Here is a 23,874-nt window from a genome sequence, read left to right on the forward strand (position 1 = left end):
GTCTGCTGCTGGACAGCCAGCAGCAGCAGCAGCAGGAGAGGTATGTAATCAGGAGCCCTCCTGCTAAGGGTAGACAGCTGCTCGTTCCACCCCACCCCCCGCCTTAATTGGTTCTCCTCCCTTCCAACGGTGTTGAGGCGGGTGGGAACAGCAGGGGGTGAAGGTGCTGTGTTTAAAGAGGTGGAGTTATGCAGATCTAAAACGCGTGGATTGCAGCAGCAGCAAGCCGAAAAGTGCAGGCATCTAAGGGATCTAGAGGTTGACAACATGTCTTCTTAACGGGAGTCCAGGAGCTCATCTCCACAAATGGACTTTTCAGGATCCTTGGGTGGCTCCGTAGTTTGAAACCAATTCTGGTTATCGCTTCTCGGCCTTTTGGCTACGATCAAGTGCTTTATTGCAGGAGATTGTGGTTGAAGGGCACTCGGGTACCCCTCTCCTTGGCCTGGCAGGATCGTCCACTTTGGTGGACTTAACCTGCTTGCTGCTATTAGGGAGAGGGCTTAGTCCCAGGGTAACGAGTTGCGATCCCCCAGCTTCCAGGTGTTTTTCGCTGCAAGAACACTGGGAGCGCAGATTGCAAGCGGCTCCAATTTGCAACCTTGTTGCGTTTTTCCATGGAGGTTGACCCTAACCTCGTGCCTCTTTATGCGAGGCTAAAAAACTCTATCCGAGTTCACTTCACGGCGGGTGGCTCGGATATGAGGAAATTAGGGTATGTAGTCCAGGACGTGCTCAGGAACCTTCTTGGCGTACAAAGGAATGAAATTCTCTCCATCCAGGATTATCCCAGAAGAGGTGACTATGACATCACATTCACCGGAGAAGGTATTTTTAGAGATGTACTAGAAAAGTTAAAAAAAGTTGAAAATAGTCCTGTTTTGAAAGGGATACAAATTGTTGAGCACGTCCTGGATGAGGTAAGACTGGTTATTGTAAAAGTATTTTCGCCCTTTGTTTCTGCTCCAGAAGTAATGTCATTTCTAGCAATTTATTTTAAAAGTGTTAAATGTATTGGGAAGATATTAAACGAATATAACATATGGACATCTAAGTGGAAATTCCTTGTGAAGTGTACAAGAGATCCAAATACACCAGGTGGTATACGGCTCCCCCCTGCCCGTTTCAAAATTGGGCAAACAAATGGGGATTTCTTCTTTTCTGGGATGCCAGTATATTGCAGAAACTGTGGGCGCTATGGTCATTCAAAAGAAAACTGTCATGTATCATGTAGAAATTGTGCTAGTGAAGAACATGAGACAAAAGAATGCCCTAAGGAAAAGAAATGCAGTTTTTGCCAGACTCCAGGTCACTTTTATTTTTCTTGCCCTCACAGATTTCGGGAAGATGAGCAAAAGGGGAAGTCCAAGACGTCCGACCAAGGACCAAAAGATCAGACCACCCCTCAGGAGGAGGAACAACAACCTGGAGCCTCTGGAGACAATAAGGGCGTACCGAATAGTGAAGTGTCTCCAGAGTCTATGACAGGTAAAATACCAAATCCCAAAACCTGGCTGCAGGACCTGCGGGAGTCCAAAAGGAGGGCTGAGAAGGAGCAGAAGGGCACTACTGGTAAGGTCAAAAGGGACCGGCAAAAGGCCGACACAGAAGCCCATGCCCAGTCTGGGTCTCCTAGGGCTGAGGGCGCTGAGTGGATAAAGGTGGGTCCTAAGAAAAAGAAAAAGGGTGGTTCGGAGGAGGCAGCAGGAGGTGAACAGATGGACACTTCTCCAGAAGGGGACGTGGACGCTGGACCCTCAGGGGTTTCGGTCTCCGCTGCTACAGGTGGGGACCGGGATCTTGCTGCCTCTGAAGAGTCAGAGGCTCTGCCTTGTGCGCAACCTCCTCCTATAGGACGACCTTCTACAGGTCAAACAGGGGCGGCGGAACCCCTCGGGGACCCACCTGATGAGGAACTGCATGGCCAGCCAATGGAGACCCAGCGGGTTCTGCCAGCCAGCCCTCCGAGCTATGCCAGTGTAGCGTCGGGTTTATATAAATGTGGTAATCTTTCCTCCTCCACGGAGACTCTCGTGACGATACTATCAGATGAGGAGGGAGGCGCAAGCCCAGTGGTCTGATCAGGTTCATCGGACAGGTAAATCCGTTGCTCTTAGTTACCTAAGTAAAATTTTTACATTTTCTAATGATGGCTGAACTCAAAGGTATTTCCCTCAACGTGAGAGGCATAAAATCTAACACGAGAAGAACTGCTCTTTTTAATTTTTTTACGTGTTTTACTGCATCTGTATTTTTTCTGCAAGAATGTAATATCCCACATGAAATGTCATATCAAAAATATAAAGATGAGTGGAAGTGTGGGCCATCTGTCTGGTCCGGATCGAATGCTGCAGGATCAGCGGGTGTAGCCATACTTTTTAAAGGGAACGTTTTAATTGATTTTATTCAGGAAATTTTACCAGGTCGTATTTTATTAGTGAAAGCTTTTATTGATGGTATTAGATGGCAGTTTTTAAATTTTTATGGATCCCCAGAGAAAAATGAAAGAGCCGAAATGCTTGATCTTTTACCATTATTCATTAATAACTCTGAACCTTTTATCTTAGCAGGGGATTTTAATTGTGTTTTAAAAGGTGAAAACCGGCGCTCCAGCTCTGTAAGCAGGAACTACGATAAAACCTCAGGTATGCTACATGATATAGTCAAAGATGCTAAATTGATAGACATATATAAAGAGTGTCATAGTGACAGCCCAGAGGACGCCGGTTTCACTTGGAGCAATGCTAATTGTAGCTCTAGGATTGATTTTATTTTTGGTTCAGATAAAACAATACCTGCCAAATGTGAAGTTTTAACTAATATATTTTCAGACCATAAACTTTTATCCTTTACCATAAAAGTAAATGACAACAAAAAATGTGGTAAGAAAAGCTGGAAAATGAACGTATCCCTTTTAACCGACCCGCAGATTTTATCAGATTTTATTGAGTTTTATAGGAAATGTAGAAAAGGGAAAAAAACAAATGAGACTATGAGTGTATGGTGGGATAGAATGAAAGTAAAAATAAAAGACTTTTTTATTAAAAAGAGTATATGTAGAGCCAAAGAAAAATATGAAGTATATAGAATTTTAAATACCCGCCTACAAACATTATTTAAGCTCAGAGACAATGGGATAGATGTACAACTTGATATTTCAAACTTAAAAGAAGAGATTTCAAAATGGCTAGAACAAAAAGGAAAAGAGATAATTTTTCGTTCTAGAGTACAACATATAGAAGAAAATGAAAAGTGTTCCAGATATTTTTTTAGGAAAAATAAAAAAGAAAAAGTGATAATTGACCATATAGATGGTGAGAATAATATAAAAAATATGCTGGGTAAAGTTGAGGTTTTTTTTTCTAATCTTTTTAATGGAAAAAATATAGATAATAAATTAATGGATGATTCGCTGCAAGGACTAACAGCTGTTTTAGATCCCGCATCCCAAAAGTTTTTATCCCAAGTTTTAACGGAACAAGAAGTGTTAAAAACTATTAAAAGTTTTAAAACTGGAAAGGTCCCTGGTCCTGATGGCATCCCAATAGAATTTTATGTATGTTTTTATGATATTTTAAAAGATGATTTGTTTTATTTGTTTACTGAGGTTTTTAATAATAAGGTTTTATTAAATTCCTGGAAGAAAGGTGAAGTTTCCCTCCTATACAAAAAAGGTGATAAATCAAAATTAGAAAACTGGAGACCAATAACACTTTTAAATTGTGACTATAAAATAATGGCTAAAATTTGTGCAAATCGTCTAAAAGAAGTCATCAGCAAAGTTATTCATTCTAATCAAGTGTGTGGGGTGCCGGGGCGCAGTATATGGGACAATCTGAATTTAGTGAAAGACTGTATTGAGAATGTAAAAGACAGAAAGGGGAAAATGGCGATTTTATCTATTGATTTTGAAAAAGCATTTGACCGTGTCTCACACTTTTATCTTTTTAAAGTTTTAGAGAAAATGGGCATACCAGAAGGGTTTTTACTATCGCTTAAAGCATTTTACAAGGATTGTACAAGTAAGATTTTAGTGAATGGTTTTAAGACACAAGAGGTATTTTTACGGTCAGGGGTGAAACAGGGATGCCCTCTGTCCCCCTTACTGTTTATCTGTGCACTGGAACCAATGTTATGTGCAATACGCCAAAATAAACAGATATGCGGTGTCCCTCTGCCTGGAAGCGGTGGTTTGGAGGCCAAGGTTGTAGGCTACATGGATGACGTGGCGGTCTTGTGTACAGATGCACCATCACTTACGGCCACTCTCCATCAAGTGCAATCCTTTTGTCTAGCTTCTGGTTTTAAAATCAATTTTAATAAGTGTAACATTTTAAGTGTTGGGGGGATGATTTTACGTGATGTACCAATTAATGTCTCCGAATCCATTTCCATTTTAGGTATATCATTCACTGAAAATAATGATGGTTATAATAGTTGGGAAACAGTTACACAGAAAGTAAATACGAAAATATGTATGTGGAACATGAGGAGACTTACAATGGAGGGTAAAGTATTGGTTTTAAAGATGGTGATTTTACCTCTTTTATTGTATCTTAGCATGGTTTTCCCCCCGCCTGTTAATGTTTTAAAAAAGATAACCAAAACCTGTTTTACCTTCTTTTGGAACTCAAAAATGGAAAAGCTGAAAAGAGAAATCGTGATGAAATCAAAAGTAAAAGGTGGTAAAGATTTTCCAGATTTTAATAGGTTTCTTTTAATCCATCTGTTCGTTTACTGTTTTAATGCCCTTTTTAAGAATCACTATTGGTCCTTTTTTATGCGTTTTAATACAGGATTTTTTATGAGAAAGTTTGGATGGTATGAAGTTAATATATCTGTGCCCCATGCTTTTAATTTGTCGACGCATTATGAGATTTTAAGGAAAATAGTGTCCGATTTTAATTTAGGGACTAAGAAAATAGAGGAATTAAGAAATAGTAAGAAACTAATTAAAGAAATACGTAAAAGTGAGGAAATATGTAATGTTGACAGATATGATGATGACAAATCTATGTCTATCTGGAAAATGATTAACGTTTTTTATCTTTTTAATGAACAGAGAGATCTGGCTTGGAGTTGCATGCACCGCTGTCTTCCTTGCCGGGCATTCCAATACAGAAGAGGATTTGTGAGGTCTGCCATCTGCCCAAGAGCCGGATGCCAAGACGAGGAAACGGTGGAACATCTATTATGGACATGTAATTTTGCAAAGGATTTCTGGAGAAGACTGCTCCCCCTACTGGAAAGGGTGGCAGACCTCAAGGACTTTACATATAAAACTGTGCTATACGGACTTATGGAATGCCCCACAATGGACCAGTACACAATGGCTTGGAAGACAGTGAACTGCGCCAAGTCATCTCTCTGGAAAGCGCGCAACATTGCTATTTTTAAACAAGATGTTTTATCAGTGAATGATGTTTTAAGTTTATGTTTATGTGAAATGTATACTTATTATTTAATTGACAAAAAGAAGAATGTACATATTTCCAAAAAATGGCTTGTTGACCAATGGAACCTAATTATTTAAAATCTTTGTATTTTTTTGTTTTGTAAATTTCATTTGTCTTTTAACGTTTGGTATTTGTTTAATTATGCTTGTAATTTGTTAAAGTTTTAATAAACGGTTTTATCCCTCTGCAGGGGATAGCCAAATTAAAAAAAAAAAATCTGTTCTTATCAGTTTAATATCTGATACGTCCCCTATCTGGGGACCATATATTAAATGGATTTTTAGAACAGGGAGATGGAAAAAGAGCTTGCTCTGTCCACTCCACGCATTGACCTGGTATTGCAGTATCTCCAGGACCGGTGCACCCCTTCTTTAATGCAGTTTCTAAAATCAGAAAGAATTGAATTCAATGTTTTTTGTTCATTTTGCTTGTTTGTCGGATTTTGGGATGGACTCTTTGGCTTTGCTTTTCTTCTCCTCATTGGATTTTTCATGTTCAAAGTTGCAGAAGCCAGATTACAAGCTCATTTTGGTTCAACTTCAGCAACTGTGCATTGCATTGCCATGTAATGTGATGCAATGCTATCTTTCTAGCTCTCCCTTTTTACTTCCTTTTGGATAAACAGACATATTAGGCAAGCATTTTGGAGCTTTCACCTAAATAACTACAGGTGGTGAGATAAGCTGCACAATATAATTGACCTTTCAGTATATTGTTGCACACACACCATCTATTTAGCAAATGCCCTTGTTATCAACAGCAGCCTTTTAAACTCACCTGAGCTAACAGGTATGTGCGCTGGTTACTCTGCTGCGCTTAAAATTTCTTTTTTGCTTTGCTACAATGCCTTTTCTGAAACGTTGTCTCCTTCTGCTGGAACACTGACTTCTTTCATTTAATGCCTGCAGACTATAAAAGAGAACCCAACCCAAAAAGTTTGGTTGATTAGTCTGTGGCATTCTGTTAAACTGTTGCTTATGGCGGTCTCTGTGAGCTTCTCAGCGACATTCAGCCAGCCAGGTATCCTGCCTGCAGTAGATGGAATGTGGCAATGGAACGCTGGCTGCGCGTGTCATAATAGGCTCTGAGCCTTTATATACCTGTGCACAGCAGCAGCCACCTTCAGTCTGCTGCTGGACAGCCAGTAGCAGCAGCAGCAGGAGAGGTATGTAATCAGGAGCCCTCCTGCTAAGGGTAGACAGCTGCTCGTTCCACCCCACCCCCCGCCTTAATTGGTTCTCCTCCCTTCCAACGGTGTTGAGGCGGGTGGGAACAGCAGGGGGTGAAGGTGCTGTGTTTAAAGAGGTGGAGTTATGCAGATCTAAAACGCGTGGATTGCAGCAGCAGCAAGCCGAAAAGTGCAGGCATGTAAGGGATCTAGAGGTTGACAACATGTCTTCTTAACGGGAGTCCAGGAGCTCATCTCCACAAATGGACTTTTCAGGATCCTTGGGTGGCTCCGTAGTTTGAAACCAATTCTGGTTATCGCTTCTCGGCCTTTTGGCTAAGATCAAGTGTAGTATCTGTTCTTATCAGTTTAATATCTGATACGTCCCCTATCTGGGGACCATATATTAAATGGATTTTTAGAACAGGGAGATGGAAAAAGAGCTTGCTCTGTCCACTCCACGCATTGACCTGGTATTGCAGTATCTCCAGGACCGGTGCACCCCTTCTTTAATGCAGTTTCTAAAATCAGAAAGAATTGAATTCAATGTTTTTTGTTCATTTTGCTTGTTTGTCGGATTTTGGGATGGACTCTTTGGCTTTGCTTTTCTTCTCCTCATTGGATTTTTCATGTTCAAAGTTGCAGAAGCCAGATTACAAGCTCATTTTGGTTCAACTTCAGCAACTGTGCATTGCATTGCCATGTAATGTGATGCAATGCTATCTTTCTAGCTCTCCCTTTTTACTTCCTTTTGGATAAACAGACATATTAGGCAAGCATTTTGGAGCTTTCACCTAAATAACTACAGGTGGTGAGATAAGCTGCACAATATAATTGACCTTTCAGTATATTGTTGCACACACACCATCTATTTAGCAAATGCCCTTGTTATCAACAGCAGCCTTTTAAACTCACCTGAGCTAACAGGTATGTGCGCTGGTTACTCTGCTGCGCTTAAAATTTCTTTTTTGGTTTGCTACAATGCCTTTTCTGAAACGTTGTCTCCTTCTGCTGGAACACTGACTTCTTTCATTTAATGCCTGCAGACTATAAAAGAGAACCCAACCCAAAAAGTTTGGTTGATTAGTCTGTGGCATTCTGTTAAACTGTTGCTTATGGCGGTCTCTGTGAGCTTCTCAGCGACATTCAGCCAGCCAGGTATCCTGCCTGCAGTAGATGGAATGTGGCAATGGAACGCTGGCTGCGCGTGTCATAATAGGCTCTGAGACTTTATATACCTGTGCACAGCAGCAGCCACCTTCAGTCTGCTGCTGGACAGCCAGCAGCAGCAGCAGCAGGAGAGGTATGTAATCAGGAGCCCTCCTGCTAAGGGTAGACAGCTGCTCGTTCCACCCCACCCCCCGCCTTAATTGGTTCTCCTCCCTTCCAACGGTGTTGAGGCGGGTGGGAACAGCAGGGGGTGAAGGTGCTGTGTTTAAAGAGGTGGAGTTATGCAGATCTAAAACGCGTGGATTGCAGCAGCAGCAAGCCGAAAAGTGCAGGCATGTAAGGGATCTAGAGGTTGACAACATGTCTTCTTAACGGGAGTCCAGGAGCTCATCTCCACAAATGGACTTTTCAGGATCCTTGGGTGGCTCCGTAGTTTGAAACCAATTCTGGTTATCGCTTCTCGGCCTTTTGGCTAAGATCAAGTGTAGTATCTGTTCTTATCAGTTTAATATCTGATACGTCCCCTATCTGGGGACCATATATTAAATGGATTTTTAGAACAGGGAGATGGAAAAAGAGCTTGCTCTGTCCACTCCACGCATTGACCTGGTATTGCAGTATCTCCAGGACCGGTGCACCCCTTCTTTAATGCAGTTTCTAAAATCAGAAAGAATTAAATTCAATGTTTTTTGTTCATTTTGCTTGTTTGTCGGATTTTGGGATGGACTCTTTGGCTTTGCTTTTCTTCTCCTCATTGGATTTTTCATGTTCAAAGTTGCAGAAGCCAGATTACAAGCTCATTTTGGTTCAACTTCAGCAACTGTGCATTGCATTGCCATGTAATGTGATGCAATGCTATCTTTCTAGCTCTCCCTTTTTACTTCCTTTTGGATAAACAGACATATTAGGCAAGCATTTTGGAGCTTTCACCTAAATAACTACAGGTGGTGAGATAAGCTGCACAATATAATTGACCTTTCAGTATATTGTTGCACACACACCATCTATTTAGCAAATGCCCTTGTTATCAACAGCAGCCTTTTAAACTCACCTGAGCTAACAGGTATGTGCGCTGGTTACTCTGCTGCGCTTAAAATTTCTTTTTTGCTTTGCTACAATGCCTTTTCTGAAACGTTGTCTCCTTCTGCTGGAACACTGACTTCTTTCATTTAATGCCTGCAGACTATAAAAGAGAACCCAACCCAAAAAGTTTGGTTGATTAGTCTGTGGCATTCTGTTAAACTGTTGCTTATGGCGGTCTCTGTGAGCTTCTCAGCGACATTCAGCCAGCCAGGTATCCTGCCTGCAGTAGATGGAATGTGGCAATGGAACGCTGGCTGCGCGTGTCATAATAGGCTCTGAGCCTTTATATACCTGTGCACAGCAGCAGCCACCTTCAGTCTGCTGCTGGACAGCCAGCAGCAGCAGCAGCAGGAGAGGTATGTAATCAGGAGCCCTCCTGCTAAGGGTAGACAGCTGCTCGTTCCACCCCACCCCCCGCCTTAATTGGTTCTCCTCCCTTCCAACGGTGTTGAGGCGGGTGGGAACAGCAGGGGGTGAAGGTGCTGTGTTTAAAGAGGTGGAGTTATGCAGATCTAAAACGCGTGGATTGCAGCAGCAGCAAGCCGAAAAGTGCAGGCATGTAAGGGATCTAGAGGTTGACAACATGTCTTCTTAACGGGAGTCCAGGAGCTCATCTCCACAAATGGACTTTTCAGGATCCTTGGGTGGCTCCGTAGTTTGAAACCAATTCTGGTTATCGCTTCTCGGCCTTTTGGCTAAGATCAAGTGTAGTATCTGTTCTTATCAGTTTAATATCTGATACGTCCCCTATCTGGGGACCATATATTAAATGGATTTTTAGAACAGGGAGATGGAAAAAGAGCTTGCTCTGTCCATTCCACGCATTGACCTGGTATTGCAGTATCTCCAGGACCGGTGCACCCCTTCTTTAATGCAGTTTCTAAAATCAGAAAGAATTGAATTCAATGTTTTTTGTTCATTTTGCTTGTTTGTCGGATTTTGGGATGGACTCTTTGGCTTTGCTTTTCTTCTCCTCATTGGATTTTTCATGTTCAAAGTTGCAGAAGCCAGATTACAAGCTCATTTTGGTTCAACTTCAGCAACTGTGCATTGCATTGCCATGTAATGTGATGCAATGCTATCTTTCTAGCTCTCCCTTTTTACTTCCTTTTGGATAAACAGACATATTAGGCAAGCATTTTGGAGCTTTCACCTAAATAACTACAGGTGGTGAGATAAGCTGCACAATATAATTGACCTTTCAGTATATTGTTGCACACACACCATCTATTTAGCAAATGCCCTTGTTATCAACAGCAGCCTTTTAAACTCACCTGAGCTAACAGGTATGTGCGCTGGTTACTCTGCTGCGCTTAAAATTTCTTTTTTGGTTTGCTACAATGCCTTTTCTGAAACGTTGTCTCCTTCTGCTGGAACACTGACTTCTTTCATTTAATGCCTGCAGACTATAAAAGAGAACCCAACCCAAAAAGTTTGGTTGATTAGTCTGTGGCATTCTGTTAAACTGTTGCTTATGGCGGTCTCTGTGAGCTTCTCAGCGACATTCAGCCAGCCAGGTATCCTGCCTGCAGTAGATGGAATGTGGCAATGGAACGCTGGCTGCGCGTGTCATAATAGGCTCTGAGCCTTTATATACCTGTGCACAGCAGCAGCCACCTTCAGTCTGCTGCTGGACAGCCAGCAGCAGCAGCAGCAGGAGAGGTATGTAATCAGGAGCCCTCCTGCTAAGGGTAGACAGCTGCTCGTTCCACCCCACCCCCCGCCTTAATTGGTTCTCCTCCCTTCCAACGGTGTTGAGGCGGGTGGGAACAGCAGGGGGTGAAGGTGCTGTGTTTAAAGAGGTGGAGTTATGCAGATCTAAAACGCGTGGATTGCAGCAGCAGCAAGCCGAAAAGTGCAGGCATGTAAGGGATCTAGAGGTTGACAACATGTCTTCTTAACGGGAGTCCAGGAGCTCATCTCCACAAATGGACTTTTCAGGATCCTTGGGTGGCTCCGTAGTTTGAAACCAATTCTGGTTATCGCTTCTCGGCCTTTTGGCTAAGATCAAGTGTAGTATCTGTTCTTATCAGTTTAATATCTGATACGTCCCCTATCTGGGGACCATATATTAAATGGATTTTTAGAACAGGGAGATGGAAAAAGAGCTTGCTCTGTCCACTCCACGCATTGACCTGGTATTGCAGTATCTCCAGGACCGGTGCACCCCTTCTTTAATGCAGTTTCTAAAATCAGAAAGAATTAAATTCAATGTTTTTTGTTCATTTTGCTTGTTTGTCGGATTTTGGGATGGACTCTTTGGCTTTGCTTTTCTTCTCCTCATTGGATTTTTCATGTTCAAAGTTGCAGAAGCCAGATTACAAGCTCATTTTGGTTCAACTTCAGCAACTGTGCATTGCATTGCCATGTAATGTGATGCAATGCTATCTTTCTAGCTCTCCCTTTTTACTTCCTTTTGGATAAACAGACATATTAGGCAAGCATTTTGGAGCTTTCACCTAAATAACTACAGGTGGTGAGATAAGCTGCACAATATAATTGACCTTTCAGTATATTGTTGCACACACACCATCTATTTAGCAAATGCCCTTGTTATCAACAGCAGCCTTTTAAACTCACCTGAGCTAACAGGTATGTGCGCTGGTTACTCTGCTGCGCTTAAAATTTCTTTTTTGCTTTGCTACAATGCCTTTTCTGAAACGTTGTCTCCTTCTGCTGGAACACTGACTTCTTTCATTTAATGCCTGCAGACTATAAAAGAGAACCCAACCCAAAAAGTTTGGTTGATTAGTCTGTGGCATTCTGTTAAACTGTTGCTTATGGCGGTCTCTGTGAGCTTCTCAGCGACATTCAGCCAGCCAGGTATCCTGCCTGCAGTAGATGGAATGTGGCAATGGAACGCTGGCTGCGCGTGTCATAATAGGCTCTGAGCCTTTATATACCTGTGCACAGCAGCAGCCACCTTCAGTCTGCTGCTGGACAGCCAGCAGCAGCAGCAGCAGGAGAGGTATGTAATCAGGAGCCCTCCTGCTAAGGGTAGACAGCTGCTCGTTCCACCCCACCCCCCGCCTTAATTGGTTCTCCTCCCTTCCAACGGTGTTGAGGCGGGTGGGAACAGCAGGGGGTGAAGGTGCTGTGTTTAAAGAGGTGGAGTTATGCAGATCTAAAACGCGTGGATTGCAGCAGCAGCAAGCCGAAAAGTGCAGGCATGTAAGGGATCTAGAGGTTGACAACATGTCTTCTTAACGGGAGTCCAGGAGCTCATCTCCACAAATGGACTTTTCAGGATCCTTGGGTGGCTCCGTAGTTTGAAACCAATTCTGGTTATCGCTTCTCGGCCTTTTGGCTAAGATCAAGTGTAGTATCTGTTCTTATCAGTTTAATATCTGATACGTCCCCTATCTGGGGACCATATATTAAATGGATTTTTAGAACAGGGAGATGGAAAAAGAGCTTGCTCTGTCCATTCCACGCATTGACCTGGTATTGCAGTATCTCCAGGACCGGTGCACCCCTTCTTTAATGCAGTTTCTAAAATCAGAAAGAATTGAATTCAATGTTTTTTGTTCATTTTGCTTGTTTGTCGGATTTTGGGATGGACTCTTTGGCTTTGCTTTTCTTCTCCTCATTGGATTTTTCATGTTCAAAGTTGCAGAAGCCAGATTACAAGCTCATTTTGGTTCAACTTCAGCAACTGTGCATTGCATTGCCATGTAATGTGATGCAATGCTATCTTTCTAGCTCTCCCTTTTTACTTCCTTTTGGATAAACAGACATATTAGGCAAGCATTTTGGAGCTTTCACCTAAATAACTACAGGTGGTGAGATAAGCTGCACAATATAATTGACCTTTCAGTATATTGTTGCACACACACCATCTATTTAGCAAATGCCCTTGTTATCAACAGCAGCCTTTTAAACTCACCTGAGCTAACAGGTATGTGCGCTGGTTACTCTGCTGCGCTTAAAATTTCTTTTTTGGTTTGCTACAATGCCTTTTCTGAAACGTTGTCTCCTTCTGCTGGAACACTGACTTCTTTCATTTAATGCCTGCAGACTATAAAAGAGAACCCAACCCAAAAAGTTTGGTTGATTAGTCTGTGGCATTCTGTTAAACTGTTGCTTATGGCGGTCTCTGTGAGCTTCTCAGCGACATTCAGCCAGCCAGGTATCCTGCCTGCAGTAGATGGAATGTGGCAATGGAACGCTGGCTGCGCGTGTCATAATAGGCTCTGAGCCTTTATATACCTGTGCACAGCAGCAGCCACCTTCAGTCTGCTGCTGGACAGCCAGCAGCAGCAGCAGCAGGAGAGGTATGTAATCAGGAGCCCTCCTGCTAAGGGTAGACAGCTGCTCGTTCCACCCCACCCCCCGCCTTAATTGGTTCTCCTCCCTTCCAACGGTGTTGAGGCGGGTGGGAACAGCAGGGGGTGAAGGTGCTGTGTTTAAAGAGGTGGAGTTATGCAGATCTAAAACGCGTGGATTGCAGCAGCAGCAAGCCGAAAAGTGCAGGCATGTAAGGGATCTAGAGGTTGACAACATGTCTTCTTAACGGGAGTCCAGGAGCTCATCTCCACAAATGGACTTTTCAGGATCCTTGGGTGGCTCCGTAGTTTGAAACCAATTCTGGTTATCGCTTCTCGGCCTTTTGGCTAAGATCAAGTGTAGTATCTGTTCTTATCAGTTTAATATCTGATACGTCCCCTATCTGGGGACCATATATTAAATGGATTTTTAGAACAGGGAGATGGAAAAAGAGCTTGCTCTGTCCACTCCACGCATTGACCTGGTATTGCAGTATCTCCAGGACCGGTGCACCCCTTCTTTAATGCAGTTTCTAAAATCAGAAAGAATTAAATTCAATGTTTTTTGTTCATTTTGCTTGTTTGTCGGATTTTGGGATGGACTCTTTGGCTTTGCTTTTCTTCTCCTCATTGGATTTTTCATGTTCAAAGTTGCAGAAGCCAGATTACAAGCTCATTTTGGTTCAACTTCAGCAACTGTGCATTGCATTGCCATGTAATGTGATGCAATGCTATCTTTCTAGCTCTCCCTTTTTACTTCCTTTTGGATAAACAGACATATTAGGCAAGCATTTTGGAGCTTTCACCTAAATAACTACAGGTGGTGAGATAAGCTGCACAATATAATTGACCTTTCAGTATATTGTTGCACACACACCATCTATTTAGCAAATGCCCTTGTTATCAACAGCAGCCTTTTAAACTCACCTGAGCTAACAGGTATGTGCGCTGGTTACTCTGCTGCGCTTAAAATTTCTTTTTTGGTTTGCTACAATGCCTTTTCTGAAACGTTGTCTCCTTCTGCTGGAACACTGACTTCTTTCATTTAATGCCTGCAGACTATAAAAGAGAACCCAACCCAAAAAGTTTGGTTGATTAGTCTGTGGCATTCTGTTAAACTGTTGCTTATGGCGGTCTCTGTGAGCTTCTCAGCGACATTCAGCCAGCCAGGTATCCTGCCTGCAGTAGATGGAATGTGGCAATGGAACGCTGGCTGCGCGTGTCATAATAGGCTCTGAGCCTTTATATACCTGTGCACAGCAGCAGCCACCTTCAGTCTGCTGCTGGACAGCCAGCAGCAGCAGCAGCAGGAGAGGTATGTAATCAGGAGCCCTCCTGCTAAGGGTAGACAGCTGCTCGTTCCACCCCACCCCCCGCCTTAATTGGTTCTCCTCCCTTCCAACGGTGTTGAGGCGGGTGGGAACAGCAGGGGGTGAAGGTGCTGTGTTTAAAGAGGTGGAGTTATGCAGATCTAAAACGCGTGGATTGCAGCAGCAGCAAGCCGAAAAGTGCAGGCATGTAAGGGATCTAGAGGTTGACAACATGTCTTCTTAACGGGAGTCCAGGAGCTCATCTCCACAAATGGACTTTTCAGGATCCTTGGGTGGCTCCGTAGTTTGAAACCAATTCTGGTTATCGCTTCTCGGCCTTTTGGCTAAGATCAAGTGTAGTATCTGTTCTTATCAGTTTAATATCTGATACGTCCCCTATCTGGGGACCATATATTAAATGGATTTTTAGAACAGGGAGATGGAAAAAGAGCTTGCTCTGTCCATTCCACGCATTGACCTGGTATTGCAGTATCTCCAGGACCGGTGCACCCCTTCTTTAATGCAGTTTCTAAAATCAGAAAGAATTGAATTCAATGTTTTTTGTTCATTTTGCTTGTTTGTCGGATTTTGGGATGGACTCTTTGGCTTTGCTTTTCTTCTCCTCATTGGATTTTTCATGTTCAAAGTTGCAGAAGCCAGATTACAAGCTCATTTTGGTTCAACTTCAGCAACTGTGCATTGCATTGCCATGTAATGTGATGCAATGCTATCTTTCTAGCTCTCCCTTTTTACTTCCTTTTGGATAAACAGACATATTAGGCAAGCATTTTGGAGCTTTCACCTAAATAACTACAGGTGGTGAGATAAGCTGCACAATATAATTGACCTTTCAGTATATTGTTGCACACACACCATCTATTTAGCAAATGCCCTTGTTATCAACAGCAGCCTTTTAAACTCACCTGAGCTAACAGGTATGTGCGCTGGTTACTCTGCTGCGCTTAAAATTTCTTTTTTGGTTTGCTACAATGCCTTTTCTGAAACGTTGTCTCCTTCTGCTGGAACACTGACTTCTTTCATTTAATGCCTGCAGACTATAAAAGAGAACCCAACCCAAAAAGTTTGGTTGATTAGTCTGTGGCATTCTGTTAAACTGTTGCTTATGGCGGTCTCTGTGAGCTTCTCAGCGACATTCAGCCAGCCAGGTATCCTGCCTGCAGTAGATGGAATGTGGCAATGGAACGCTGGCTGCGCATGTCATAATAGGCTCTGAGCCTTTATATACCTGTGCACAGCAGCAGCCACCTTCAGTCTGCTGCTGGACAGCCAGCAGCAGCAGCAGCAGGAGAGGTATGTAATCAGGAGCCCTCCTGCTAAGGGTAGACAGCTGCTCGTTCCACCCCACCCCCCGCCTTAATTGGTTCTCCTCCCTTCCAACGGTGTTGAGGCGGGTGGGAACAGCAGGGGGTGAAGGTGCTGTGTTTAAAGAGGTGGAGTTATGCAGATCTAAAACGCGTGGATTGCAGCAGCAGCAAGCCGAAAAGTGCAGGCATGTAAGGGATCTAGAGGTTGACAACATGTCTTCTTAACGGGAGTCCAGGAGCTCATCTCCACAAATGGACTTTTCAGGATCCTTGGGTGGCTCCGTAGTTTGAAACCAATTCTGGTTATCGCTTCTCGGCCTTTTGGCTAAGATCAAGTGTAGTATCTGTTCTTATCAGTTTAATATCTGATACGTCCCCTATCTGGGGACCATATATTAAATGGATTTTTAGAACAGGGAGATGGAAAAAGAGCTTGCTCTGTCCACTCCACGCATTGACCTGGTATTGCAGTATCTCCAGGACCGGTGCACCCCTTCTTTAATGCAGTTTCTAAAATCAGAAAGAATTGAATTCAATGTTTTTTGTTCATTTTGCTTGTTTGTCGGATTTTGGGATGGACTCTTTGGCTTTGCTTTTCTTCTCCTCATTGGATTTTTCATGTTCAAAGTTGCAGAAGCCAGATTACAAGCTCATTTTGGTTCAACTTCAGCAACTGTGCATTGCATTGCCATGTAATGTGATGCAATGCTATCTTTCTAGCTCTCCCTTTTTACTTCCTTTTGGATAAACAGACATATTAGGCAAGCATTTTGGAGATTTCACCTAAATAACTACAGGTGGTGAGATAAGCTGCACAATATAATTGACCTTTCAGTATATTGTTGCACACACACCAGCTATTTAGCAAATGCCCTTGTTATCAACAGCAGCCTTTTAAACTCACCTGGGATAACAGGTATGTGCGCTGGTTACTCTGCTGCGCTTAAAATTTCTTTTTTGGTTTGCTACAATGCCTTTTCTGAAACGTTGTCTCCTTCTGCTGGAACACTGACTTCTTTCATTTAATGCCTGCAGACTATAAAAGAGAACCCAACCCAAAAAGTTTGGTTGATTAGTCTGTGGCATTCTGTTAAACTGTTGCTTATGGCGGTCTCTGTGAGCTTCTCAGCGACATTCAGCCAGCCAGGTATCCTGCCTGCAGTAGATGGAATGTGGCAATGGAACGCTGGCTGCGCGTGTCATAATAGGCTCTGAGCCTTTATATACCTGTGCACAGCAGCAGCCACCTTCAGTCTGCTGCTGGACAGCCAGCAGCAGCAGCAGCAGGAGAGGTATGTAATCAGGAGCCCTCCTGCTAAGGGTAGACAGCTGCTCGTTCCACCCCACCCCCCGCCTTAATTGGTTCTCCTCCCTTCCAACGGTGTTGAGGCGGGTGGGAACAGCAGGGGGTGAAGGTGCTGTGTTTAAAGAGGTGGAGTTATGCAGATCTAAAACGCGTGGATTGCAGCAGCAGCAAGCCGAAAAGTGCAGGCATGTAAGGGATCTAGAGGTTGACAACATGTCTTCTTAACGGGAGTCCAGGAGCTCATCTCCACAAATGGACTTTTCAGGATCCTTGGGTGGCTCCGTAGTTTGAAACCAATTCTGGTTATCGCTTCTCGGCCTTTTGGCTAAGATCAAGTGTAGTATCTGTTCTTATCAGTTTAATATCTGATACGTCCCCTATCTGGGGACCATATATTAAATGGATTTTTAGAACAGGGAGATGGAAAAAGAGCTTGCTCTGTCCACTCCACGCATTGACCTGGTATTGCAGTATCTCCAGGACCGGTGCACCCCTTCTTTAATGCAGTTTCTAAAATCAGAAAGAATTAAATTCAATGTTTTTTGTTCATTTTGCTTGTTTGTCGGATTTTGGGATGGACTCTTTGGCTTTGCTTTTCTTCTCCTCATTGGATTTTTCATGTTCAAAGTTGCAGAAGCCAGATTACAAGCTCATTTTGGTTCAACTTCAGCAACTGTGCATTGCATTGCCATGTAATGTGATGCAATGCTATCTTTCTAGCTCTCCCTTTTTACTTCCTTTTGGATAAACAGACATATTAGGCAAGCATTTTGGAGCTTTCACCTAAATAACTACAGGTGGTGAGATAAGCTGCACAATATAATTGACCTTTCAGTATATTGTTGCACACACACCATCTATTTAGCAAATGCCCTTGTTATCAACAGCAGCCTTTTAAACTCACCTGAGCTAACAGGTATGTGCGCTGGTTACTCTGCTGCGCTTAAAATTTCTTTTTTGGTTTGCTACAATGCCTTTTCTGAAACGTTGTCTCCTTCTGCTGGAACACTGACTTCTTTCATTTAATGCCTGCAGACTATAAAAGAGAACCCAACCCAAAAAGTTTGGTTGATTAGTCTGTGGCATTCTGTTAAACTGTTGCTTATGGCGGTCTCTGTGAGCTTCTCAGCGACATTCAGCCAGCCAGGTATCCTGCCTGCAGTAGATGGAATGTGGCAATGGAACGCTGGCTGCGCGTGTCATAATAGGCTCTGAGCCTTTATATACCTGTGCACAGCAGCAGCCACCTTCAGTCTGCTGCTGGACAGCCAGCAGCAGCAGCAGCAGGAGAGGTATGTAATCAGGAGCCCTCCTGCTAAGGGTAGACAGCTGCTCGTTCCACCCCACCCCCCGCCTTAATTGGTTCTCCTCCCTTCCAACGGTGTTGAGGCGGGTGGGAACAGCAGGGGGTGAAGGTGCTGTGTTTAAAGAGGTGGAGTTATGCAGATCTAAAACGCGTGGATTGCAGCAGCAGCAAGCCGAAAAGTGCAGGCATGTAAGGGATCTAGAGGTTGACAACATGTCTTCTTAACGGGAGTCCAGGAGCTCATCTCCACAAATGGACTTTTCAGGATCCTTGGGTGGCTCCGTAGTTTGAAACCAATTCTGGTTATCGCTTCTCGGCCTTTTGGCTAAGATCAAGTGTAGTATCTGTTCTTATCAGTTTAATATCTGATACGTCCCCTATCTGGGGACCATATATTAAATGGATTTTTAGAACAGGGAGATGGAAAAAGAGCTTGCTCTGTCCACTCCACGCATTGACCTGGTATTGCAGTATCTCCAGGACCGGTGCACCCCTTCTTTAATGCAGTTTCTAAAATCAGAAAGAATTGAATTCAATGTTTTTTGTTCATTTTGCTTGTTTGTCGGATTTTGGGATGGACTCTTTGGCTTTGCTTTTCTTCTCCTCATTGGATTTTTCATGTTCAAAGTTGCAGAAGCCAGATTACAAGCTCATTTTGGTTCAACTTCAGCAACTGTGCATTGCATTGCCATGTAATGTGATGCAATGCTATCTTTCTAGCTCTCCCTTTTTACTTCCTTTTGGATAAACAGACATATTAGGCAAGCATTTTGGAGCTTTCACCTAAATAACTACAGGTGGTGAGATAAGCTGCACAATATAATTGACCTTTCAGTATATTGTTGCACACACACCATCTATTTAGCAAATGCCCTTGTTATCAACAGCAGCCTTTTAAACTCACCTGAGCTAACAGGTATGTGCGCTGGTTACTCTGCTGCGCTTAAAATTTCTTTTTTGGTTTGCTACAATGCCTTTTCTGAAACGTTGTCTCCTTCTGCTGGAACACTGACTTCTTTCATTTAATGCCTGCAGACTATAAAAGAGAACCCAACCCAAAAAGTTTGGTTGATTAGTCTGTGGCATTCTGTTAAACTGTTGCTTATGGCGGTCTCTGTGAGCTTCTCAGCGACATTCAGCCAGCCAGGTATCCTGCCTGCAGTAGATGGAATGTGGCAATGGAACGCTGGCTGCGCGTGTCATAATAGGCTCTGAGCCTTTATATACCTGTGCACAGCAGCAGCCACCTTCAGTCTGCTGCTGGACAGCCAGCAGCAGCAGCAGCAGGAGAGGTATGTAATCAGGAGCCCTCCTGCTAAGGGTAGACAGCTGCTCGTTCCACCCCACCCCCCGCCTTAATTGGTTCTCCTCCCTTCCAACGGTGTTGAGGCGGGTGGGAACAGCAGGGGGTGAAGGTGCTGTGTTTAAAGAGGTGGAGTTATGCAGATCTAAAACGCGTGGATTGCAGCAGCAGCAAGCCGAAAAGTGCAGGCATGTAAGGGATCTAGAGGTTGACAACATGTCTTCTTAACGGGAGTCCAGGAGCTCATCTCCACAAATGGACTTTTCAGGATCCTTGGGTGGCTCCGTAGTTTGAAACCAATTCTGGTTATCGCTTCTCGGCCTTTTGGCTAAGATCAAGTGTAGTATCTGTTCTTATCAGTTTAATATCTGATACGTCCCCTATCTGGGGACCATATATTAAATGGATTTTTAGAACAGGGAGATGGAAAAAGAGCTTGCTCTGTCCACTCCACGCATTGACCTGGTATTGCAGTATCTCCAGGACCGGTGCACCCCTTCTTTAATGCAGTTTCTAAAATCAGAAAGAATTGAATTCAATGTTTTTTGTTCATTTTGCTTGTTTGTCGGATTTTGGGATGGACTCTTTGGCTTTGCTTTTCTTCTCCTCATTGGATTTTTCATGTTCAAAGTTGCAGAAGCCAGATTACAAGCTCATTTTGGTTCAACTTCAGCAACTGTGCATTGCATTGCCATGTAATGTGATGCAATGCTATCTTTCTAGCTCTCCCTTTTTACTTCCTTTTGGATAAACAGACATATTAGGCAAGCATTTTGGAGCTTTCACCTAAATAACTACAGGTGGTGAGATAAGCTGCACAATATAATTGACCTTTCAGTATATTTTTGCACACACACCAGCTATTTAGCAAATGCCCTTGTTATCAACAGCAGCCTTTTAAACTCACCTGGGATAACAGGTATGTGCGCTGGTTACTCTGCTGCGCTTAAAATTTCTTTTTTGGTTTGCTACAATGCCTTTTCTGAAACGTTGTCTCCTTCTGCTGGAACACTGACTTCTTTCATTTAATGCCTGCAGACTATAAAAGAGAACCCAACCCAAAAAGTTTGGTTGATTAGTCTGTGGCATTCTGTTAAACTGTTGCATATGGCGGTCTCTGTGAGCTTCTCAGCGACATTCAGCCAGCCAGGTATCCTGCCTGCAGTAGATGGAATGTGGCAATGGAACGCTGGCTGCGCGTGTCATAATAGGCTCTGAGCCTTTATATACCTGTGCACAGCAGCAGCCACCTTCAGTCTGCTGCTGGACAGCCAGCAGCAGCAGCAGCAGGAGAGGTATGTAATCAGGAGCCCTCCTGCTAAGGGTAGACAGCTGCTCGTTCCACCCCACCCCCCGCCTTAATTGGTTCTCCTCCCTTCCAACGGTGTTGAGGCGGGTGGGAACAGCAGGGGGTGAAGGTGCTGTGTTTAAAGAGGTGGAGTTATGCAGATCTAAAACGCGTGGATTGCAGCAGCAGCAAGCCGAAAAGTGCAGGCATGTAAGGGATCTAGAGGTTGACAACATGTCTTCTTAACGGGAGTCCAGGAGCTCATCTCCACAAATGGACTTTTCAGGATCCTTGGGTGGCTCCGTAGTTTGAAACCAATTCTGGTTATCGCTTCTCGGCCTTTTGGCTAAGATCAAGTGTAGTATCTGTTCTTATCAGTTTAATATCTGATACGTCCCCTATCTGGGGACCATATATTAAATGGATTTTTAGAACAGGGAGATGGAAAAAGAGCTTGCTCTGTCCACTCCACGCATTGACCTGGTATTGCAGTATCTCCAGGACCGGTGCACCCCTTCTTTAATGCAGTTTCTAAAATCAGAAAGAATTGAATTCAATGTTTTTTGTTCATTTTGCTTGTTTGTCGGATTTTGGGATGGACTCTTTGGCTTTGCTTTTCTTCTCCTCATTGGATTTTTCATGTTCAAAGTTGCAGAAGCCAGATTACAAGCTCATTTTGGTTCAACTTCAGCAACTGTGCATTGCATTGCCATGTAATGTGATGCAATGCTATCTTTCTAGCTCTCCCTTTTTACTTCCTTTTGGATAAACAGACATATTAGGCAAGCATTTTGGAGCTTTCACCTAAATAACTACAGGTGGTGAGATAAGCTGCACAATATAATTGACCTTTCAGTATATTTTTGCACACACACCAGCTATTTAGCAAATGCCCTTGTTATCAACAGCAGCCTTTTAAACTCACCTGGGATAACAGGTATGTGCGCTGGTTACTCTGCTGCGCTTAAAATTTCTTTTTTGGTTTGCTACAATGCCTTTTCTGAAACGTTGTCTCCTTCTGCTGGAACACTGACTTCTTTCATTTAATGCCTGCAGACTATAAAAGAGAACCCAACCCAAAAAGTTTGGTTGATTAGTCTGTGGCATTCTGTTAAACTGTTGCATATGGCGGTCTCTGTGAGCTTCTCAGCGACATTCAGCCAGCCAGGTATCCTGCCTGCAGTAGATGGAATGTGGCAATGGAACGCTGGCTGCGCGTGTCATAATAGGCTCTGAGCCTTTATATACCTGTGCACAGCAGCAGCCACCTTCAGTCTGCTGCTGGACAGCCAGCAGCAGCAGCAGCAGGAGAGGTATGTAATCAGGAGCCCTCCTGCTAAGGGTAGACAGCTGCTCGTTCCACCCCACCCCCCGCCTTAATTGGTTCTCCTCCCTTCCAACGGTGTTGAGGCGGGTGGGAACAGCAGGGGGTGAAGGTGCTGTGTTTAAAGAGGTGGAGTTATGCAGATCTAAAACGTGTGGATTGCAGCAGCAGCAAGCCGAAAAGTGCAGGCATGTAAGGGATCTAGAGGTTGACAACATGTCTTCTTAACGGGAGTCCAGGAGCTCATCTCCACAAATGGACTTTTCAGGATCCTTGGGTGGCTCCGTAGTTTGAAACCAATTCTGGTTATCGCTTCTCGGCCTTTTGGCTAAGATCAAGTGTAGTATCTGTTCTTATCAGTTTAATATCTGATACGTCCCCTATCTGGGGACCATATATTAAATGGATTTTTAGAACAGGGAGATGGAAAAAGAGCTTGCTCTGTCCACTCCACGCATTGACCTGGTATTGCAGTATCTCCAGGACCGGTGCACCCCTTCTTTAATGCAGTTTCTAAAATCAGAAAGAATTAAATTCAATGTTTTTTGTTCATTTTGCTTGTTTGTCGGATTTTGGGATGGACTCTTTGGCTTTGCTTTTCTTCTCCTCATTGGATTTTTCATGTTCAAAGTTGCAGAAGCCAGATTACAAGCTCATTTTGGTTCAACTTCAGCAACTGTGCATTGCATTGCCATGTAATGTGATGCAATGCTATCTTTCTAGCTCTCCCTTTTTACTTCCTTTTGGATAAACAGACATATTAGGCAAGCATTTTGGAGCTTTCACCTAAATAACTACAGGTGGTGAGATAAGCTGCACAATATAATTGACCTTTCAGTATATTGTTGCACACACACCATCTATTTAGCAAATGCCCTTGTTATCAACAGCAGCCTTTTAAACTCACCTGAGCTAACAGGTATGTGCGCTGGTTACTCTGCTGCGCTTAAAATTTCTTTTTTGGTTTGCTACAATGCCTTTTCTGAAACGTTGTCTCCTTCTGCTGGAACACTGACTTCTTTCATTTAATGCCTGCAGACTATAAAAGAGAACCCAACCCAAAAAGTTTGGTTGATTAGTCTGTGGCATTCTGTTAAACTGTTGCTTATGGCGGTCTCTGTGAGCTTCTCAGCGACATTCAGCCAGCCAGGTATCCTGCCTGCAGTAGATGGAATGTGGCAATGGAACGCTGGCTGCGCGTGTCATAATAGGCTCTGAGCCTTTATATACCTGTGCACAGCAGCAGCCACCTTCAGTCTGCTGCTGGACAGCCAGCAGCAGCAGCAGCAGGAGAGGTATGTAATCAGGAGCCCTCCTGCTAAGGGTAGACAGCTGCTCGTTCCACCCCACCCCCCGCCTTAATTGGTTCTCCTCCCTTCCAACGGTGTTGAGGCGGGTGGGAACAGCAGGGGGTGAAGGTGCTGTGTTTAAAGAGGTGGAGTTATGCAGATCTAAAACGCGTGGATTGCAGCAGCAGCAAGCCGAAAAGTGCAGGCATGTAAGGGATCTAGAGGTTGACAACATGTCTTCTTAACGGGAGTCCAGGAGCTCATCTCCACAAATGGACTTT

General features: G+C 43.6%; 14 non-coding genes across 14 annotated transcripts; all 14 read left to right on the forward strand.

The window, feature by feature from the left end:
* Nucleotides 1-5,634: 5,634 nt before the first annotated feature.
* Nucleotides 5,635-5,825, forward strand: LOC141217628 (U2 spliceosomal RNA). The gene has a single exon (XR_012286451.1). It is a non-coding gene; the product is annotated as a U2 spliceosomal RNA (small nuclear RNA).
* Nucleotides 5,826-6,940: 1,115 nt separating this feature from the next.
* Nucleotides 6,941-7,131, forward strand: LOC141217454 (U2 spliceosomal RNA). Its single transcript, XR_012286288.1, has one exon. It is a non-coding gene; the product is annotated as a U2 spliceosomal RNA (small nuclear RNA).
* Nucleotides 7,132-8,246: 1,115 nt separating this feature from the next.
* Nucleotides 8,247-8,437, forward strand: LOC141217455 (U2 spliceosomal RNA). The gene has a single exon (XR_012286289.1). It is a non-coding gene; the product is annotated as a U2 spliceosomal RNA (small nuclear RNA).
* A 1,115-nt stretch (nucleotides 8,438-9,552) lies between these two features.
* On the forward strand, nucleotides 9,553-9,743 carry LOC141217549 (U2 spliceosomal RNA). The gene has a single exon (XR_012286380.1). It is a non-coding gene; the product is annotated as a U2 spliceosomal RNA (small nuclear RNA).
* Nucleotides 9,744-10,858: 1,115 nt separating this feature from the next.
* Nucleotides 10,859-11,049, forward strand: LOC141217456 (U2 spliceosomal RNA). The gene has a single exon (XR_012286290.1). It is a non-coding gene; the product is annotated as a U2 spliceosomal RNA (small nuclear RNA).
* Nucleotides 11,050-12,164: 1,115 nt separating this feature from the next.
* LOC141217550 (U2 spliceosomal RNA) lies at nucleotides 12,165-12,355 on the forward strand. The gene has a single exon (XR_012286381.1). It is a non-coding gene; the product is annotated as a U2 spliceosomal RNA (small nuclear RNA).
* Nucleotides 12,356-13,470: 1,115 nt separating this feature from the next.
* LOC141217457 (U2 spliceosomal RNA) lies at nucleotides 13,471-13,661 on the forward strand. The gene has a single exon (XR_012286291.1). It is a non-coding gene; the product is annotated as a U2 spliceosomal RNA (small nuclear RNA).
* A 1,115-nt stretch (nucleotides 13,662-14,776) lies between these two features.
* LOC141217552 (U2 spliceosomal RNA) lies at nucleotides 14,777-14,967 on the forward strand. The gene has a single exon (XR_012286383.1). It is a non-coding gene; the product is annotated as a U2 spliceosomal RNA (small nuclear RNA).
* Nucleotides 14,968-16,082: 1,115 nt separating this feature from the next.
* On the forward strand, nucleotides 16,083-16,273 carry LOC141217458 (U2 spliceosomal RNA). Its single transcript, XR_012286292.1, has one exon. It is a non-coding gene; the product is annotated as a U2 spliceosomal RNA (small nuclear RNA).
* A 1,115-nt stretch (nucleotides 16,274-17,388) lies between these two features.
* Nucleotides 17,389-17,579, forward strand: LOC141217460 (U2 spliceosomal RNA). The gene has a single exon (XR_012286294.1). It is a non-coding gene; the product is annotated as a U2 spliceosomal RNA (small nuclear RNA).
* A 1,115-nt stretch (nucleotides 17,580-18,694) lies between these two features.
* Nucleotides 18,695-18,885, forward strand: LOC141217461 (U2 spliceosomal RNA). The gene has a single exon (XR_012286295.1). It is a non-coding gene; the product is annotated as a U2 spliceosomal RNA (small nuclear RNA).
* A 1,115-nt stretch (nucleotides 18,886-20,000) lies between these two features.
* LOC141217462 (U2 spliceosomal RNA) lies at nucleotides 20,001-20,191 on the forward strand. Its single transcript, XR_012286296.1, has one exon. It is a non-coding gene; the product is annotated as a U2 spliceosomal RNA (small nuclear RNA).
* A 1,115-nt stretch (nucleotides 20,192-21,306) lies between these two features.
* Nucleotides 21,307-21,497, forward strand: LOC141217463 (U2 spliceosomal RNA). Its single transcript, XR_012286297.1, has one exon. It is a non-coding gene; the product is annotated as a U2 spliceosomal RNA (small nuclear RNA).
* A 1,115-nt stretch (nucleotides 21,498-22,612) lies between these two features.
* On the forward strand, nucleotides 22,613-22,803 carry LOC141217464 (U2 spliceosomal RNA). Its single transcript, XR_012286298.1, has one exon. It is a non-coding gene; the product is annotated as a U2 spliceosomal RNA (small nuclear RNA).
* Nucleotides 22,804-23,874: the final 1,071 nt, after the last annotated feature.

This window comes from Phyllobates terribilis, unplaced genomic scaffold, assembly GCF_046119375.1.
Source record: "Phyllobates terribilis strain yellow unplaced genomic scaffold, ASM4611937v1 Scaffold_241__1_contigs__length_2998254, whole genome shotgun sequence".
Lineage (NCBI taxonomy): Eukaryota > Metazoa > Chordata > Amphibia > Anura > Dendrobatidae > Phyllobates > Phyllobates terribilis.